Here is a 6000-nt window from a genome sequence, read left to right as displayed (position 1 = left end):
CTGCAGCGGTGCCCGGGCTCTCCCCGCATGCCAGCTGCCCTCAGGATGCCAGGGAGGGCTCCAGCTCAGCCTGCCCCCAGCTCCAAGTGCCTCCCCCTCACTGATAGCCTCTGGCTCCAATCTTTGCTGCTTTTGTGTTTGGGTTCAGTGACCCTCAGGCTCCACGTTCGTGCCTTTGCTGTGTGACTAATTGGAGAACTGTCTAATCCTGTCCTCCACCGATGTCACCTTTATGCAGTCTGTGATTAAACATGCTGTCAGCTGCTGCTGTTTACAGATAATAATGCTGCTTTCTTTCATTCCTACACTATCAGACTCATTAGGAAGGCTTATGGATAAATTAGTCAGCCTGGGATTGAATAATGTCTGAAATGCATGCACTGAGAACTGCACCCTCCTGCTCTGGGCGGTCAGATGTGACAGTGACCTGAACCACTGCAAGGGGCAGAGACCCAGCCCCACACCAGGGTGACCCCCAGGTCCCGAGCCTAACTGCTGTCCCCGTGTGGGCTCTCTTCATGGAGACCTTTCCAGGGGTGAGCGCTCCACTTCTGGTACCAGGCTGGAGACAGCAGTAAGTGTCTGATTGATAAAATCCTCTCTGATGCTTCATTACAGCAGAATCTGCAATACACACAGAAGGAGGCTCTTTTCCCACTCTTATTGCATGAAACAATTTCCAGACAAGGCTCCTGGTAGGCTTGGTGCACAGCTGTTTGGATACAGCAGGAACAAACAGCAGCTGCAGAGGGGAACAGGTTGTTTCTGCCATTTGTTATTCTTTTCCCTAATTATGATGCAGATTTGATGCTCTCTCCAGGATTTCTTCCTTTTCTGTTTATTTAAGTAGGATTTTTGTGAACCTAAACTGCAATCTTGCCCTGGGCTTCGAGCACACCTTAGAGTGGAGCAGAATTTATTGCTTCCCTGAGCTGCAGCCCTTTCCCCAACCCCCTTCCACCTCTGGTCAGTGCTGAGCCGGGATGGGAGCAGGGCTGAGAGGTGCCATTGAGAAGGGTCTCTCTCTCCATCATCAGGACAGAGCTGGTGGGACCCCCATGAGAGGTGTCCCAGGGGCTGCTGTGGCCAGAGGCAGGTGGTCCCTCTCCAGGGCCTGCATCCCACCCTGGCAGGGTGGTGGGGTAGCAGAGGCACCGCAGGCATGGAAAGCTATCCAACTCTCTGCTGTGCACCGAGCACTCTGTAATTACTGGAGAGCTCTAATGGAGCTGGACACACCGTGCTGGTGCCTTATTTAGAGTCTGCCCGAGTGCCAAGTCCTGGAGCGCAAAATGCATCTAGGAATTAGCCCCAGCTGGAGCAAATTGCTAATTATCATTTGCAAAGTGTATTACCCTCTTCTATCATGGACAAATGGAAAAGACTCACTCTGTGTGACCTCCCTGTCACCCTCACCCCATGACTGGGGGATAATTGGCAAATGTCTTGAGGTGATTGAGTTACAGAGCGTGTCCTGAAGTGTCTTTCCTCATCAGTGTGCCATGCAAGTTGCATCTCTGATTGCCTAATGAGTAGGAGCCAGAACAGCATCGCTCCATGGAAATCCACGGCAGCTCAGTGCTGCAACTTCAGTGCCTTCGTTGCTAAAGGGCATTTACTGTTACATTGCTGAGGGGCCAAGAAAGTTAGAAACCTTGGTAATTTTAAATGATGATCAGCACAAAGACTCAAACATAAAAAAAGCTTTTAGTAAATAGGGAAACACCATGAAACTGGGAAGTCCAGGCCCAAGGTGCACTGGCACTTTGGGCTTCCCCTTTGGCATGTTCCCCTCAGAAGCAGCATGAACCAGTCTTGCACTTACTTAGCCTTCAAATTAACCAAGGTTTGGGTTGCAGATGTGCAGCACTGCTTGAAGCCACCAAAGGAGGCCTGGGAAGAGCTCAGGATGTGGTGGGAGCCTGGCACCAGGGCAGCCACTGGCCTCTGCTGTGGCCACTCTGGAACTTCTTCCCTGGTGCTCAAGGCCAGATGGTCACCTCAGCAGCCACAGAACCAGCAGATCTGGCCTGTCTGAAATGCCTCCAACCATGAGTGATGGCCACACACTGCAGATCCCTTCATGAAAGGTAACCAGCCTGCTGTAAGATCATTTCCAATGCCACTGAAAATGAGAATCCTGGTGACAGCACTTCAAACAGAACTGCTGCAAATCTCTGTAAGTGGTTTTAATGAAACCAGACAGGAAAAAAAGGAGAGCAAATCAAAGGTAGGACAACTCCTTTGTTCAAATTGGTGTCAAAATTACTTTAGTGGTTGTTTGAACCATTAGACTTGAGGTACATCCTCATTCCTCCCTCGGCTCTCAGAGGCTCACACACCTGAGCTCTCACTCTGCACCTCTGCCTTTCAAGCAGCGTAAGTGAAGCCACAGCAGAGGCAGGCTAAGGGGGAAGAAGCCTGTCTGTGCAAAGATCAGGGTGCTGCCATCCTGCCATCAGCAAAGCATCTCTGCAGGGCAGGACCTGTCTCCCCAGGGAGCTGGGGCTCCCTCTGCTCAGGCCCCCCAGCACAGTGACTCTGCTGTGCAAGTCTCCATCATGAAGGTCTGTGCTGGCTGCCAGCAGTGAAGGGGCAGAGCAGCTCCAGAGCCTCTGGGTCCTGCTGGGGATGGGGTGGAATTTGCCCAAGTGCTTGTGCTCACTGGCCATGGGAGCATAGGAGGTTAGTGTTTCTGGCCATGCTGCTCAGAAGTGACTGAATGGGGGAAGTAGGACACAGTCCCAAATTCAATATGTTTACTTAAAGTAATTAGACATTAATTAGCACTGAATTATGGTTGGATTCCTCTGGAGCTCTAAATTACTTTTCTATTGGCACCAAAGGGTTTCCTCTCACTCAGTGCCGCCCACGTGAACATCAGCACCGGGTCAGCCAGTCAGCAGTGACCAGGCCAGGGCACCCGGGGAGACCCACTCCTGCAGAGGGGTCCCACTTCCCTCTCTCTCCCCTTGGGCAACCTCTGGCTCAGTGTAGTGGGAGGCACAGCATGGCATCACCCCCCGGGCCCTCCCGCTGCTCCCAAAGGGGGAGATCCCACACATGCTTTTCCACACACGACTCCCCAGATCAGTGCATGCCTCAATGTGCCCTTCAGGCTCTGTCACCAGATTGCAGTGCCTGGATCCCTCCTGCCTGGTTCTAATTAGCAATGTGTGGTAATTTGTCTCTGGTCGAGTTGGAACTTAATGTCGAGTGGATCCGTGCCCCAGCCAAAGGCTGGATTCATACTGATGATGACAGAATGGGTATGACTTATGTAAGTGTAATGATTTTATGCTGCCTGGAGCTCTGAATTTTCTCAGTATATGATGAATGTGAGGCATTTAAAAAAATTAGACAGTTACTCTATTTTACATTATTTTCTAGAACGTGGATCTCTGTGGGCTGCCTGGAAATCCGTTAGCAAGAAACGTAAAGATGCTTAAAGGCATTTACCCAGATTAGCTGCCTTTATGCAGTCAAGGGTCTTTTATGTGATTACCTTAAAAGCTAAAGAGCTGCTGCAAAACATTTATAGTGCAGAGATCCTGAAGCAAAGAGTACACATCTGACAAAAAGACTGAGCTATTAAAAACAACTGCACAGCTCTGGTTGCTTTGTATTTGCAGATGAACAGCCTAGAAGGTAGAAGGGTTTTTCCTTTGCAGCCATGAGGCTGAGCTGTGCAGCTTTGGACATGAGATTTATAGGGAAGCTTTACATCAGCTTTCATTTTCACTGTGATTTCTGCCAGGTAGTAGGAGGGCGAGAGGGATTGGCCAGCACTGGCTTTGATGGAGTGTTGTGCCCCTGGGAAGTGGAGTTTGATCCTTGGGATCAGATAGGAGTGGGGGCTGGGGAGGTGCCAATGGGACCAGATTACCTGAGCCACTTTCCTCAGTGGGATATTCCCTAATGCCACACACACTTGTGCTGTATTGCTGTTGCCTCCTCTGCTCTGGCTCTGCCTTTGTCACAGCAGAGGCAACAAAAGTCCTGGAGCATGTTTGTGTGACAAGCCCAAAACAGTATGAAATTGCACAAATCCCTTGTTTTCCATTGTAGGAAAATCCTTTCAAGTGTGGAAGAGAAAGGAGAAGTGCAAAAGCTTCCATGAGGTTTCTGCCTGCTCTGTCTTTTGTCAAGGATTGCTCTTCCAGCCATACATTAAGGCCTGCATCCTCCCGGCTCCTTTGTCCTTTCGCATAAAAAGTAATTTGTCAGCAAAAGAAGCAAAGTTTTGTTTTTCAGTCCAGATCTGGCTGTCCTCCCACTGAGACTTTCAACTCTTTATCTCAGGAATTGATGGTCTTGGATTCTGATTCTCTTTCCTTGGTGTTTGTATTGATTTTTTTTCCCCAGGAGGGTTATTTTCACTGTGGTGACAAAACTACTTTTCTGTCTCCACTTAGAGCAGGTAATATCTCAGCTCGGCCAATTACACGTTTTCTGGGCTGGCCCTGCTCGTCGCACAAGTTCCCCTGGCAATCTGGAGCCTGGATGACCTGGTGTCTTTGCTTTCCTGCTTGTCTCCACAGGCTCAACCTGTAGCTCTGGCAGCACCCTGGAGCAGGTCAGAGCAGCAGCCCCAGAGCTGGATGTGAGCAGCAGAGGTGAGAAGCAATCTGGGTATTCCTCTTTCTTTGCCTGCAGAAACTGGCCCCTTGTTGTGCTGCTGGTGCTCGAGGAGCTGTCTGCTGTGCACCCCTGTGCTGTGTTCCCTGACCCCTCTGTCCTGCTCCCTAGTTCATCTTTGGGCTCAGAGGCCTGGCCCTGCTCATACACTGTGCCTGACAGTGAAGAAATCCAATAGTCTCCATTAAAGGCTGCTCTGCTTCCTTCACCCCAGCAATGGCTTTTAGTCATCTGGTGTTGCCAAAGAAAAATTCATGAGATCATTTCCCCAAAACAATATGATACTTCAAAATCTTGATTAAAAGATTTTTTAATTTTTAATTTTTTAAAAAAATTTAATTTAATTTAATTTTTAATCTTGATTAAAAGATTGTTCTAATATAAAGATTTTATAAGTGCTTGGAATAATATTTCAGATAAGTGGAAAAGCCATGTACTATATTTGCATGACAGACCCTTCTTCTAGTGAAACATATCTAACATCAAATCGTCCATATACATCCAAAATCCTCTTCCCTGCTTGGCTCCTCACTGACAGGAAAGTGTTCACGCCTGTGGGGCTCGGCAGTGAATGGAGCTGTCCCAGGGGCTTGGACTGATTTGCTTCATGACATTGATACCTTCCACTGTCCCAGCAGCAAGACCCAGTGTGTGAATACTAAACAGGAGCTCCTGTGCCTGCAGGCGGGCAAGCGAGATCCTTTGTATTACACTGTGAGAGTTGTGTGTCATATTAGAGCAATCTGGCTTTAAAGGGCATCTTTCAAGCACAAACTAGCTTTTTCCCACACTTGACTGATCACACAAATAACTGTGATTAAAGGTCAAGTGCTTCGGTTTTTCTATTTTACTCCTTAAAAATTTATATGCGAAGGAAAACCTAGAAGTTAACATAGCATGAAATTGTTATGCAGTTCTGAGCCTTTAACGACAACTAAATATCACTTTTCTTCCTGGGTGGCTTGAGAAATCTCCAGTAATAACGGGTCACTTCTTCTGGTTTCCACTTGAGGAAGATTATAAATAAACCCTGTCTTTTGCTTCCCTGCCCTGTAACGTGATGGAGAGAGAGTTTTGATCATATGAACCTGTGCCCCCAATCATCAGGGCTGTTCCAGGAGCTGCTGGGCTGCAGTTGCACAGCGGGAGCGGATCTGGCTCCAAGGGCTGGTGCAGCAGCACCCAAAGCACCGGCCCATGTTGAGGTCTCAAGGATGGGAAAAGCATTGACAAATGAATGGAGACTTTGTCACCAGGTCAACACAGAAAGAAAAGGTAGTGACTGTCTGCAGAGGTGCTGAGAGATGAAGGGAAAGCTGGAAACACCCTCTGGCTCCAGGTGTCCAGCTGGGCTTGGCCTGT

Source organism: Manacus vitellinus, unplaced genomic scaffold, assembly GCF_001715985.3.
Source record: "Manacus vitellinus isolate BGI_N305 unplaced genomic scaffold, ASM171598v3 scaffold_52_pilon, whole genome shotgun sequence".
NCBI lineage: Eukaryota > Metazoa > Chordata > Aves > Passeriformes > Pipridae > Manacus > Manacus vitellinus.
Note: the sequence above shows the minus strand (reverse complement) of the source record.